Raw genomic sequence first — 15,811 nt, forward strand, 5'->3', positions numbered from 1 at the left:
TGCATTCACAGTTCAATGTGTTTGTTGCGCTGATGTTGGACTGGATATTTGCATAGTTGAATGGAACTTTGATTATCACACCAAAGTGTAGTCGGATGTTGCTGCTAAAAGCCAAACTCTGACAGGATCTAACGAAGCCACAAGGCTTCCTTACTAGCTTCTACGGCACCACGATACTCTGCTTCTACTGAAGAAAGAGAAATGGCACCTTGTTTCTTGCGAGCCCATGTAATAGGTCCTGAACCAAGAGTTAACACATAACCTGCAGTAGACTTCTGATCATCATGGTCACCAGCCCAATCGGAATCAGTGAGACCAACCAATAGAGGAGATGCTTCGACACTGTAACGAATCCCAAACGGAATTGTACCTCGAACATAACGAAATATTCTTTTAGCTGCTTTCCAATGACTTTCACTTGGGTTTTGCATAAACTGAGCAACAAGGACAACTACAAAGGAAAGGTCAGGATGAGTATGGGTTAGATACAAAAATTTTCCTACAAGTTAATGGTATAAGGTAGCATCAACTTCAGGAGAAGTACAAGTGACTGAAAGTTTGACTCCAAACTGAAAGGGAGAAGGGGTTGGCTTACAATCTTCCATGTGAAAATGGCGTAGAATATCACAGGCATACTTGGACTGGGAAAGGGAAATACCTTCCTTGGATTGCAAGACTTGAAGACCAAGAAAATAATGTAAGTGTCCTAATTCTATCATTTCAAACTTCCTTTTAAGGCTAGTCTTCACATGGTTTATAAGGTTGGGATCACTACCAGTCAGGATAAGATCATCAACATAAAGAACAAGAATGATAAGAGACTTGCCCACTTCCTTGGTGTAGACAGTATTGTCAGAATGACACCTAGAAAATCCATTTTCTAAAAGAAAGTTATCCATTTTGGCATACCAAGCTCGAGGAGCTTGCTTGAGACCATAAAGGGATTTCTTAAGCCAACATACAAGGCTGGAGTCTATTTGTATAAAGCCAATAGATTGTTCCATATAGATTTCTTCATGCAAGTCCCCATGCAAGAAGGCAGATTTAACATCCATCTGATGGACTTCCCATTTGAAAGAGGTAGCAAGGGAAAGAAAAAGGCGGATAGAGTTCATTTTGGCAACAGGGGAGAAGGTTTCAGTATAATCAATGCCTTGAACTTGTGAAAAACCCTTAGCAACAAGACGAGCTTTATGTTTATCAACTTTCCCATCTGGTCCATACTTGGTTCTATAAACCCATTTGCATCTGACAAGTTTTCGTCCCTTTGGTAGAGGAACAAGATCCCATGTATGATTTGCCAATAATGAATGATATTCTTCATTCATAGCTGCTTCCCAATCTGGATAGGCTGAGGCTTCTGCAAAGGTGTCAAGATCTTAATTCACTGAAGCTTGAGCCAGTAAAGAAGAGGCTCTATCAAACTAAGAACATGTATGTCGCTGATCTGTAGGATCACCGACAAGATCACCTGCTCCATCCCGAGTAGCACATACCCATTTTGGAAGCTGAGGAGCTGAAGGAGGATCCTGAGAAGGTAGGGGAGGATTTTCGGGCATAGAATCCCCCCAAGGCATGTTTTGGGGCTTGAAAACCATGTTTTGACCAAGTCTTTTGTAAAAGCTCCGCGAATTGCGGGCGCGAAACGCAAAGTTATAACAGATTCACAGGGTTGTCCACCCTAGTTTTTGTAATGTAATGTCAGCTTGATAGACCTACCCATGGTCCGTGGACCATGGGATTGTATAAATAGAGTGAGGCTCTAAGTGTAGAGGATAACGAAGAATAGACGAAGATGAAAAGTCTAAGTGATTGAGTCGAATTGAGAAGTGTGTCTGTGAGTCGTAGAGTAGGAGAAGGCTCAGCAATTGAGTGCACAGAGACCTAGTAGTCTACACCTGAGTTCACAGACCCCTACAGCTGAGTGCATAGGGCAGATTGAGTCTGTAACCATTGGAAAAATCAATAAACAGAAATTTTACCATATCTATGTGCATCTTTTCTTGTTTAATATAAATGATTGGGTATAATTTGCAAGTATTAATGTTTATACGCTGCACGAACTTATTTGAATGTTTAGCTAATTATAACATAAGACATCCAAGTACACGAAGGTTAATTGGTATAAGAACATAAGTAAGATCGCACTGAGTGTGGCTCTAGTAGTGCAGAAGCTCCACAATCCCTGGTTAGGGCTGCGCGAAGATAGTATATCAGGGCGTAAAGGACAGGGAAGTGCACGGAGTGACTTGTATGCATGGATACCTGATGAGACCACTCGAACCCCTTAAGACATCTCAAGGGTACGAAAACCTAGTTCTAGCACCCTCCCATACTACTTTGGATGAGACCTCAATCTGCAGTTCGTGGACTGTTGCTAAAAGGGCCAGTAGTACTGGGATTTGTTTGGCTAATTAACTTCGACCCTGGGTCAGGGCCCAACAAACCAACAAGTGGTTCTGTTATAGAGATCGGGATCTGCATAGAGATGTCTAATGTTGTAACACTGAAATCCGAAAAAGAAAGGAATTGAATATTGGTTGGACAGGAAGATTCACGAGTTTGTGATGCAGGAAAATAGGAATTTGCGGCTATCAAAGGAAGAGTGTTTAGAATGCTACTTATATACAGATATCCACAAAAGTTTCTTTGTATCCTTCCCCACTAAGTTGTACGAGTGGATCATGAAGCTAGTAGGTAGCCAAGGAAAGTGTAAACTCTAAAAACCTATTGTGTGGACTCTAGATTTGTACGCAGACTGGAAGTATCGAAAGATAAGATCATGTGTGTTGTCGATCACTGGCTCGATCGAATCATAGGAGGATTCATCACCGAGTTCACCGTAGATACTTCAGTCAGTTATAGTGAGGTGGAATGAAACTTCCTCAAAGGATCGCGGCGTAATTACGTTAACTCTTTAAACACTTGGATTAAAATTCTACCGAGTGAAAAGAGGGTTGTGCAAAAAAATTGATGTTTGGGGCTATGCAAAGTTGGAGAATTTATAGAAATGAGGGTTTCACAGAACTAGAAACTAGCTCCTTGATTTTACCTCCGTAAAGGGATGAAGAAGAGCTCGCGCAGGTCTCACCAAGAAGTGCAATCAATCTAATAAGACAGAGAATTCCGCACATACCCCCCCATCCACACCACCACTAGTTTCACCGTCTTCACCCCTGTCTTCGCCCATACCACCCCCACCACCGCCGCGAATTAGTATGGCAAGTGCGATAAAGCTACCAATGTTCAAGGGAGTAGGGAATGAAGATCTGGACCAATTTTGATTTGTGATAAAAGTTGTATGGAAAGCACAAGGTGTCAGAGATGACAATATAAAGATGGCAACGTTGGTCACCGCCCTGCATAATCGCGCACCGAACCAGTACATTAATCATTCCAATGACAATCCAAATGTGGGGATCGTAGATATTCAAGCGGCACTGAACAAAGAATTTAGCAGGCCAAAGTCAAAGGCACAATTAATCATTGCATTCATACTCTATTGGAGGAGTAGAGCTATCGCATATCGCATATGCTAAGAGTAAGGTGTATAAGCGGAGCATAAGCGGGGAAATATATATAAACAAAGTAAAAACATTGGAAAAATATATATATTCATGCATTTAAACACTATCGGGAGCGGCCTTAACATTATTGACGGGAAAGCTATGCATCCCCGACAAATACACTATCGGAGGCCAAAACTCACGTATATATGTCGTTACACTATTAGAGGCGGAAACTGGACTTGAAACTTATTACATGGGAGCAGTGAGTCATATCGGGTCCGACACCTCATATCGCATCGCTATAAAGGAGTGGTCTACCATAAGGTCTAGACATGGACCTTTGCAATGTGTGATCACCGATAATGATATCGCATCAGACCTCTGCCAAGGGCAACCCCTGATTGCGATGAACGTATGTGAACCCGCCGCTACATTACAATATGACTTAACCTATCATCGCATCTGTCACATATTGCAAGCAAAGAAGCCTTGCGACATGAAAGCGCTAATTGCGATAAGGCTATGGACCCGACAGTCATATAAACCATGGTTTAATACCATATCACATTCGATCCATCGAGTAGTGGAGGATCAGTCGTCGGCCATTGAGGAGTCATTGGTCTGATATATAAAGGACCCCGAGGAGTCACGAATCACCGATTGCGATTTAAGCAAGGACCCGATACATGAATAGGTGTTGGTAAACTAAATTTGAAATCCGCCATAAGTGTTTCTCGCCTTTTTTTCATATATTTTCTTGTGTAACAGTGTTTTTTCTTGTGGGCTGGTTTTAAGCCGAAAGGATTACGATGGCTATTGTCGGTGATTTTAGAAGGCTGAATGTCAAGTAAATGGGGTGATTCATGGCGATACTGATTGCGATTGGACATGGATTTTTGTTAAATGAAGCAGAACTCTGTGTGTGCTCGACATCATTGTCGAACGGAGCACTGTTATGGTAAACAGGGAAGATGGGTTCCTCATGGATCATTTGGACCTATCCATTGATTCATCATATCTTGTGAGCACAAATAGACAAAGGAAACCAAAAGCTGGAAAGCTAAAGAAGCAAGCGAGCATAGAGGAAATGATAGCGAGCGTTGAGGAAGTCTAAGAAGCAGTGTAAGTAGAAACGAATGGACAGAAGCATGGGAATGCATAAAAAGTAAAAACAGAGAACTGTTGTAGCTGTTGGTATTGAGAAGAACCAGAATATGAGGTAGCAGGAGCAGCAGAGGTGGTTAAGCGTTGTACAAAGTCGCTGGTGAATGCTGGTGAAGGCTACTGCAGCTGTTGAACACTGTTCAAATGGTTGGAGAAAACAATAGAATAGAAAGAGGGTCCAACAGAACAAAAAGAGGGTTGAGGGACCAATAGGACAGGAGGCATTCAAAGGGTAGAAGTTTCCAACAGAGAAGCAGTCTTGCTGAAACATTCACTGTGACATTAGAACATATGCTTGAACTGAAAGCAGGTTCTTATGCAAAGTTTTAGTGTATTTGTAGTGGACTGACTAAAGTAGTGTGGAGATATGATCAAAGGTCAGCTATTGGAGACTCTGTGTGAATGGTAGGAAGAGTTGTAAAGACTCCTTCATGAGAAAATTGGTTGTCATTGATGTTGTAGCTTAGAGACTACTGAGAATAACCAGGCAGAACTCAATAGAGAAGAGTTCTGAGAGTAGAACATTATTATCAAAAGTGCCTTGACAATATTGTGCTAGAACCCTTGAGGCTGGTGCCTCAGAAGTAAGTAAGATTGGAGTCCTTGTGGCTGGTGTCTCAGAAGCATGAAAGATAGGATTCCTTGGGGTTGGTGCCTCATAAGCAAGAAGGATAGGATTCCTTGGGGCTGGTGCCCTCAGAAGTAGGAAGGATTGAAGTCCTTTGGAGCTGGTGCTCCTAAGTCCAAGATTGGTGTCTTGGCAAAATAGAGTTGGAGCTCTGGAGGTTGGAACCTCACAAAAGTCCAAGTTGGTGCTTGGAAACCAATTGCAACCATCTATATATTATATCTATTTTACTGCACATTTTATATTAATAAAAGCAGTTATTCTTGTGTTCTGTATATATATATGTTTTAACTGGTAAAATAATAGTCGGAAAAAGAAATATTGATTCACCACCCCCCTCAGTATTTCCAACAATTGGTATCAGAGCCACTACCTTCATTTGAAGCTTAACAGCTTGAAGGTTGACTTTTTACAACACAAATGGCGAGGTCAAGGAAGAAAGTCTCCAATCCTCTTAAGGATATGTCTCCCTCTACTATGAAAATAGAAGACAATCAAGTTGAGGAGGCTCTAAGGCTCAATGGGAAATTTAATATATGGGAAGCAAGAATGAGGAGTTTCCTCTAGAATCAAGGCTTAGAAATCTGGAAATCAATGATTGTTGATAGCAGGATGGATGAAGAATCCATGGAGTACAATGAAAAATCAATGAAGGCAATCTTGAATGGGCTACCTGATTCTGTAAAGAACAATCTAGGAAAATGTTCATCAACAAAGGATATATGGGATAAACTTCATGACCTTCACTAAAAAGGAGCACTGACCATGACCATCAATCAAGAAGGAGATCATAAACCCATCATAAAAGCTGAAAATGAGAATGATGACATCAAGGCTAAAGCAGATCTAGAATATGAAGAGAATAAAAAAGACTTCATACAAGAACTCCTCACTCAACTTATGACTGCCATGGAAGAGATTAACAATTTGAAAAAGGAAAATGAGGCACTTAAGAAGATAGCTCTAGTTGGTGACCAAGATCAAACAAGAAAGAAAGTTGACCTCATCAGGCTTCAAGTACAAGAAATGGATGAAGAGCTTACCAAGATTAAGAAAGAATTTCATCAAAGTAAAATAAAGCATCATGAAGAAGTCATATCCATGACAAATCAACTGAATAAAGCAAATAAGCAGGAAGATACCTTGTCAAGTCAACTTGAACAAAGGCACAAGAGCTTGAACAAACTTGAAGAAGAGATTGGTCAGTACAAGGTAAAGGTCTCCTCTCTCAAGTCTCAACTACAAGAAGCAAGGAAACAAGCACAAGGAGCTAAAAATACCATGGAAGCATTGGAAGTTATAGAAGGATAGGTTGATGAAGCAAGAAAGGAAAGAAACACCATGATCTGTCAACTAGAAGCAAAGGATGAAGAAATCTTCAAAATAAAGTCAGATATCATCCCCTTTAAACTAGAAGCAGATGAAGCTACTCGTATCAAGGAAGAAATTGAGGAAAAACTTGCTAAGAAGAATAGTAAGTGTGAAAGATTGGAAGAAAAGATTGTCTTCCTCAGAACAAAGGTTGAATGGATGAACAAGATCTTGAAGAGCTCTCAAGCCTTGGATGACATGCTCAACTATCACAGATGTCCATCTAATAAATTAGGTCTTGGGTATGTAGGTGAACCCTCAAACAAGAATTAAAATTCTTTAAACAAAAGAGAAGTGAAGAAGCCAAAAAGAAATGGTGATGCTCCCAGTTATAGAAAATGCAAGGAGAAAAATCAAGGCTACAATAGTAGAAATCCTACTCCAAGAAGAAATGTAGATGATGTCAAAGAGGCGAGAGGAAATAGTTATCATCAAAGGATCTCAAGGCAGAAAGGCTTCAGAATCACATCAAGGAAACCTCCATCTCCTACGTATCAAAGTTATTTTTTGGTTATTGTTATTCTTGTTAAAACTTTGGTCACATGGCAAAAGACTGTAAAGCATATCATAAAGATAAATGTTATGGTGCCCAACCATTCCATAGAGATAGATATTATAGTCCCCAACAATCTAGAAGAAACAATTTTGCAAGACGAAATCATGAATTCTTATTCATGAACAATGTAGAATGTCTCAAGTGTCATAACATTGGTCATATGGCACAAGATTGTAACTTAACATGGGCCCTTACACAAGCTAGAACCATGAAAAGAAGAAAGTTATACAAGTATGGAGAAGGAAGGCAATACAATCTGAAAGTCCATTGAGCTCTCCAGCCAATAGCATATGTCATTGGCCCGAATTTTGACAATCTAAGCATTTGATGGGAAGACTCTGCCAAAAGGAGATGATGCATACAGTTAGGGGGAGTCTGTGATTCTTGATCATTATTGCTGGTGATATTAGTGAAAGGGTCCTTATGAAATCCTTGCTGAGCTATATTAACAATCATTCTCTGATGAAGATCATTTCTCAGGAGTACTCCATTGAAGAACATGATCCTGTAACCATTCTTTGGGTTGTTGTTAAAGATGCTTTCCACTTAATCTCTAAGTAGTATTTGGAACAATAGAGAATGGAATGTAATACTAAACAAATAGGGAAAACATCTATGGTTCTGTTATCATAGAAGTTTATGTCTTGACTCAGGGATTTAATGTGAGAACAGATAAACTATGGACACTAACAGAGGCAATCTTCAGACAAACAGATACATCTGGAATGGAGTTTGAAGTAAGAGGAGTTGGAAGCATATAAAAAAACTAAAGTAATTCAAATAGATGCAAATCAGCAAAATGATTTTAAAAGACAATCACAGATTGTATATCTAAATCTGCTAGCAGAAATAACATGCAAAGAATTGTACAAGAACACATGGAAAAGATGGCTCATAGAAAGGAGAATGTTGTGCAGTCAAGCATAACTTAAGCTGATACAAATCACTTAAGAAATATGGCAACAGTAAGGCCCAACCCCTCACATTTTTGTCCAAATGCACTGATGATTGAATACTAGATGGAAGTAACTTAAGGAGAAGCATAGAGACACAAACGAACACAAATCTGAAGAAAGATGGCAAGAAAGACAATCTTAGGGGTATTTTCTCTTGATTCAGACTATGAAGGCCTCTCAATGTTACCTGTGGAGATAACAATATGGATTGAAGCATAAAATCCTGGACTTGGACACTTGGTGTATAGCTATTTGAAACTTGATTGTAAGCATTGAAGTAGAGCACATTTAAGTATTGTAGAAACCATGATAAGGTAGTTCTGAGACATGAAGAGGGAATAGAGTGCAAATTGATGATAAAACATCCATCCTTCTATCTTGAGTAAAAAGAGGAATATCACTATGACAGGGGGATTCACAGACCCATGAAGATCTACCATTCATGAAGAACAAAAGCAGCTTGATAGGGGGGGTCCCAGAGCACTCCTTTTCCATTGATGTCAAAGGGGGAGAGAAGAAGAATATTGTCGTCAATAACAAAGGGGGAGATTATTGACCTAGGTTGTCATTGATATCAATATGGCAATATTCTAGATACTAGAAAATGACATGAAGCCAAGGGGAAGCTGAGTAGATCCATGAAGAGACAGGAGAAACGCCATTTGTATATGCCAACCATAAGCAAGAGGAGTTACCACAGGAGGAAGATCAAAGCATATCACAGGATATCAGAGCAAGAGAGGCATTCATATATGCAAGGAGATCTTTGAAAGACACTGCCAAGCCAGAGGAGCCACATTTGACTAAGAGGAGCTGCAGGAGGAGCCATATATCTATATATATATATATGCCAAAATAGTCATATCAGAGCAATGAGGCATATCGGAGGCAAGTACAGCCACATATGTATATGTCATATCAGAGCCAAAGAAGAGGAGCACACAGAGCCATCGGAGCCACACAGGAATAAGAAAAAGTTATCGAGAGCCATCGGAGGAGCAATGGATGTGTTTAATAGCAAACAGAGCCATATATGCCATAGATAACACTATTAGGAGCTACCATAGGAGAAAACCCATCTATATATGCATTCACAGCTATCGGAGCAACGATGCCAAAGGAATACTCTATCAAAGGAGTAGAGTTATCGCATATCGCATATGCCAAGAGTAAGGTGTATAAGAAGAGCATAAGCAGAGAAATATATATAAACAAAGTAAAAACAATGGAACAATATATATATATATATAGATATATATATATATATATATATATATATATATAGATATAGATATAGATATAGATATAGATATAGATATAGATATAGATATATATATATATATATATATATATATATATATATATATATATAGATATAGATATAGATATAGATATAGATATAGATATAGATATAGATATAGATATAGATATAGATATAGATATAGATATATATATAGATATAGATATAGATATAGATATAGATATAGATATATATATATATATATATATATATATATATATATATATATATATCCATGCATTTAAACACTATCAGGAGTAGCCTTAACATTATCAGCGGGCAAACTATGCACCCTCGACAAATACACTATCAGAGGCTAAAACTCATGTATATATTTCATTACGCTATCGAAGGCGGAAACTGGACTTTAAACTTATTACACAAGAGCAGTGAGTCATATCACGTCCAGCACCTCATATCGCATTGCTATAAAGGTGTGGTCTACATTAAGGTCTAGACCTGGACCTTTGTAATGTGCGACTCTCGATAGCGATATCACATCGGACCTCCATCAAGGGAAACCCCCAATTATGATGAACGTATGCGGACCTGCCTCTACATTACAATATGACTTAACCTATCATCGCATCTGTCACAAATCGCAAGCCGAGAAGCCTTGCCACATGAAAGCGCCAATTTCGATAAGGTTGTGGACCCGATAGGCATATAAACCATGGTTTAATACCATATCACATCCAATCCATCGAAGCAGTGGAGGATCAGCTGGCGGCCATCAGTGGAGTCATGGGTCTGATATATAAAGGACCCCTGGGAGTCACGAATCACCGATTGCGATTTAAGCACAGACCCGATACAGGAATAGGTGTGGGTAAACTAAATTTGAAATCCGCCATTAGTGTTTCTCGCCTGTTTTCCATATATTTTCTTGTGTAACTGTGTTTTTTCTTGCGGGGTGGTTTTAAGCCAAAAGGCTTACGATGGCTATTTCCGGTGGTTTTAGAAGGTTGAACATCAGGTAAATGGGATGATTCATGGCGATACTGATTGCGATTGGACATGGATGTCCCTTAAATGAAGCAGAACTCTATGTATGCCCGAAAACATTTCCAAATGGAGCACTGTTATGGTAAATAGGGAAGATGGGTTCCTCGTGGATCGTTTGGACCTGTCCATTGATTCAACGTGTCCTTTGAGCACAAATAGAGAGAGGAAACCAAAAGCTAGGAAGCTGAAGAAGCAAGTGAGCACAGAGGAAATGAAAGCAAGCGTTGAGCAAGTCTAAGAGGTGGTGTAAGCGGAAATGAATGGACAGAGGCATTGGAATGCATAAAATAATAAAAACAGAGAACTATTGTAGCTGCTAGTATTGAGAAGAACCAGAATATGAGGTAGCCAAAGCAGCAAAGGTGGTTAAGCGTTGTATGAAGTTGTTGGTGAATGCCGGTGAGGGTTGTTGCAGCTGTTAAACATTATTGAAATAGTTGGAGAAAACAATAGAATAGAAAGAGGGTCCAGCAGAACAAAAAGAGGGCCGAAGGACCAACAGGACAGGAGGGATTCGAAGGGTAGAAATTGTCAGCATAGAAGCATTCTTGATGAAACATTCACCTTGAAATTATAACATATGCTTGAACTAAAAGCAGGTTCTTATGCAGAGTTTTAGTGCAGTTGTAGTGGACTCACTAAAGTAGTGTGGAGATATGATCAGAGGTCAGCTATTGGAGACTCTGTGTGAATGGTAGGAAGAGTTGTAAAGACTCCTTCATGAGAATACTAGTTGTCATTGATGTTGTATTTTGCAGACTACAAAGAAACTATAACCAAACAAAACTTAGAAGAGAAGAGTTCTAAGAGTAGAACATTATTATCAAAATTTCCTTGACAAGATTGGGTTAGAACCCTTGAGGCTAGTGCCTTATAAGTAAGCAGGATTGGAGTCCTTGGGGCTGGTGCCTCAAAAGAAATAAGGATAGGAGTCCTTGGGGCTGGTTCTCTCAGAAGTAGGATAGATTGAAGTCCTTAGGAGTTGGTGTTCCTATGTCCAAGATTGGTGTCTTGGTGAAATAGAGTTGGAGCTCTGGAGGTTGGAGCCTCACAAAAGTCCAAGTTGGTTCCTGGTGACTAATTGCAACCGTCTATTGTATCTATTTTACTACACAGTCTATATTAATAAAAGTATTTATTCTTGTTGTTAATCTTGTGTTCTGAATATATATGTTTTAACTGGTAAAACAATAGTCAGAAAAAGAAATACTGATTCAACCCCCCCCCCCCAATATTTCCAACAGGTTGACCATGGTTACACTATGATTGATAATGTGTGACTATTGTTAAGCATCACTAACTATTTTTTCACTAGGGTTAATGGTTGGTTGACTATGGTTGTCCATGCTCACCCTATAAAGGTTTGTTTGATTATGTCATCACAAGGAATATTATTAAATATGGTCAACATAGGGTTAACCAAGTATGATCATGGTAAACTATTTAAACATTGGTTATCACCGTTTGGCAATGTTTTTCAAATGTGGTTGACTTTGTTCAAGTATTAATATTAATCAATGATAGTATGTGATTGCACTGAGAGCCGCTCTACAACCCAGTATGGGGGTAGATCTCACATAAAAACATAAACATGTAAATGTAAACTTAAATGTAAATGTAAAATGTAGTTGACTTTGTTCAAGTATTAATATTAATCAATAATAATATGTGATTGGGCTAAGAGGCGCTCTACAACCTAGTATGGCGATAGGTCTCACGTAAAAATGTAAACATGTAAATATAAACATCAATGCAAATGTAAATGTAAGTGTATGTTTAACATTTAACATTTTTAATCTAATGTAGACCCTATTTAAAAATCATTCTAATTATTATTATGCATAAACATAATATAAATTTAAAATATAAAGAGGTTTATGAAAACTCAAAAATAGGTATGGTAAATAAATAAAAATATAAATAAACCAGAGGTATGGTAAATCAATAAAACCAGTTTTGATATTTACACCATAAATACAAAAACTCAAAAAGAGGCTTTATTTAAGTGAAGCCTATTGGCCAAATACCATGGGCCAAATTATTATTAATACCATGCAAAAAACGTTATTAACCCTAATATTAATATTAACATTATTATTATTATTATTATTATTATTATTATTATTATTATTATTATTATTATTATTATTATTAAATCTAATATTCATATTAATGTATTATAGTATTAATATTATTAAATTTAATAACTTTGGATTAATACAATATTAAATTTTTTATATTATAATATATATTAGTATATCATGATAGATATTAACTCTAGATATATATGGGAGGGAAAAACAAAGACATAGAGTGATAGAGGTGCAAAGATAGGGGGAGTGACAAGGGAGAGATGGAGATAAACTGAAGGAGAGGAGAGAGGAGGAATGAAGAGAGTGGGAGGGAGAGAAGTGAGACAGGTAGAGAAGGGTAAGAGAGGGAAAGGGAGACACAAATATGGAGGGGGGGCGAGAGAGGGAGAGAGGGAGGGATATAATGAGAGGGGAGAGGAGTGAGAGAGGTAGAGAAGGTTAATTGAGGGAATGGAAGACACAAAGATGGATGTGGGTGAGAGAGAAGGAGAGATTTAGGGATATAGTGAGAGGATTTGAGGGTAGAGAGAGAGATAGAGAGATGGGGGAAGAGATAAGGAGTTAGGAGAGAAAGGGAGAGAGAGAAAGGATGAGAGAGAGGAATTGAGAGAGAGGAGGAGAGAGGGAGGGATAGAGAGATGGATTTGGACAGGGACAGAGGGAGGGAAGAAGAAAGAGATAGAGTGAGAAGTGGAGAGAGAGAGGGAGTGACAAGGGAGAGATGGAGAGAGTGTGTATGTTTAGGGGTGAGATAAAGAGACAAAAAACGAGAGATAGAGAGAAGGGTGGAGAGAAGGAGAGAGAAGGGGAGAGGGAGGGATATAGTAACATTGTTAGAGAGAGAAGGGGGGATTGGAGGGTAGAGAGAGAAGGGGGGATTGGAGGGTAGAGAGAGAGAGAGAGGATCGAAGGGAAGATAGAGAGAGAGGATCGAAGGGAAGAGAGAGAGAGAGAGAGAGAGAGAGAGAGTGATGCGGGAAGAGAGAGTAAGGTAGGAGAGAAAGGGAGAGAGAGGAAGAATGAGAGACATGACTTGAGAGAGAGGAGGAGAGTGATGGGAGAAGAGAGAGGATTGAAGGGAAAAGAGAGAGAGAGAGAGAGAGAGAGTGGTGGGGGAAGAGAGAGGGAGGTAGGATAGAAAGGGAGAGAGGGGAGGTATGAGAGAGAACTGTTGAGAGTGAGGAGGAGAGAGGGAGGGAGTGAGAAGGAGAGAGGGAGGGATAGCGATATGGAGTTGGAGGGGTAAAGAGGGAGGGAAGAATAAATACATAGAGAGTGAGAAGTGGAGAGACAGAGGTAGTGACAAGGTAGAGATGGATATATATTTTGTATGTTTGGGGGTGAGATAAAGAGACAAAGGAGAAATGGAGAGAATGGGGGAGATAAGGAGAGAGGAGAGAGGGATGGATATAGTAACAGAGTTGGAGAGAGAGAGAGAGAGAGAGAGAGAGAGAGAGAGAGAAAATGAGAGCAGAGAGAGGGAGGGAAAGAGAGAGGGAGTTGGAGGGGGAGAGAGAGGGAGGTAAGAAGAAATAAATAGAGAGAGAAATGTGGAGAGAGAGAGAGAGAGAGAGTGATAAGGAATATGGAGAGAGAGGAAATCAGGAGGGAAGAGAGATAGAAATTGGGGAGAGGGAGAGAAGGGGGAGAGAGAGAGAGAGGGAGAGGATGAGGGAGGGATAGATAGATAAATTAGAGAAAGATAATGTATGTTTCAGGGGTTATATAGAGAGACAAAGGGAGATAGAGATATAGCTGGAAAGTGAAGAGAGGGAAGAAGAGAGAGGTGGAGAGAGGGAGGGAGGGATAGAGAGATTGATAGATTTGGACTAAGAGAGCATGTGTGTTTGGGGGAGTGAGATAGAGAGACAAAGAAGGGGAGATGGAGGGAGATATATATATAGATGGAGGGGTGAGATAGGGAAGAATATTTCTTGCACTATATGCATTGATTTCAGTGTAGACAGTGATTTCTAATCTTATTTGATTGCTTGCACTAGATGCATTGATTTAAGTGTATATGTTTATTTCTAATGATATTTGATTTCTTGCACTAGATGCATTTATTTTATTGTAGATGTTGATTTATAATCCTATTTCATTGCTTGCACTAAATGCATTGATTTCAGTGTAGATGGTGATTTTTAATAATATTTTCTTACTTGCACTAGATGCATTGATTTGAGTGTAAATTTTGATTTCTAATCCTATTTTATTTCTTACATTAGATGCATTGATTTTAGTGTAAATGTTTTTTTCTAATTCTATTTGATTTCCTGCATTAGATGCACACTCATTTCAGTGTAGATGTTGATATCTAATTTGATGTAATTGGATCTATCATGGTATATTAATTTTAAAGTGATTGGATTAACATTGTGCATTGATTTCAGTGTAAGCACAAAAAATTATTAACAATGTATATTGCTTTGTGTGTTATATTAATTCAACCTATTAATATTGGAGAGAAGGTATGATGTTTACTACCATAGCTCAAGCTAAAGATTTAAATGGTTTACGATTTAACTTATCCTTTTCATATAATCCTTATGAAAAGATTAGAAAAGTAACAAGGGTGACAATAAGAATAGTTGAAGAAAATAGTTTGATATTAATCACAGTGAAGATTATTTGTAATTGACTATATTCTTATTATTCACATTTTCTATCGATCAACACTATTACATTGTCAATTTACATTCAAAATTTGCATTTCATCATTTTTCATTATTAAGGTTATTAACAATATTTATCATCTCAACAAACTCAAGTAACTAAGAAAATTTAAAATTAAAATGACGATATTAGACATATTTAAAATAATTATATCAATATTAGAAGAATTTACAAATTATTGATCAAATTAATCATATGTTCGTTAGATTTCTTTGGTAGTACACCACTAAAACTAGCCTAGATCCATCTTAACTGTAGATCTATCAAGCGCCGAGATGGATCAAATCTCTCGAGGTGCAAACCTTTCCTCAATTTTGCACTCTAAAAAGAGGTTTGGACCTCGAGAGATTTGATCCTCTCTTTGCTTGATGGATCCAAAGTTAAGATGGATCTAGGGTGGTTATATTTGACCAATGTTGAAGAGTGTTGACTGTCAAACACACTCAGACATGGTTTCACTATGGTTGAGAATGGTTTGATAATGATTTCATATGGTTGAATATAGTTTGACTATAATTCCCCATCATTTGGCCATGATTTGACTAGTTTCAAC

The sequence above is a fragment of the Pinus tabuliformis genome, chromosome 1_1 (assembly GCF_031772625.1).
Source record: "Pinus tabuliformis cultivar Carrire ecotype Pingquan chromosome 1_1, CPIR1, whole genome shotgun sequence".
In the NCBI taxonomy this organism is placed as follows: domain Eukaryota; kingdom Viridiplantae; phylum Streptophyta; class Pinopsida; order Pinales; family Pinaceae; genus Pinus; species Pinus tabuliformis.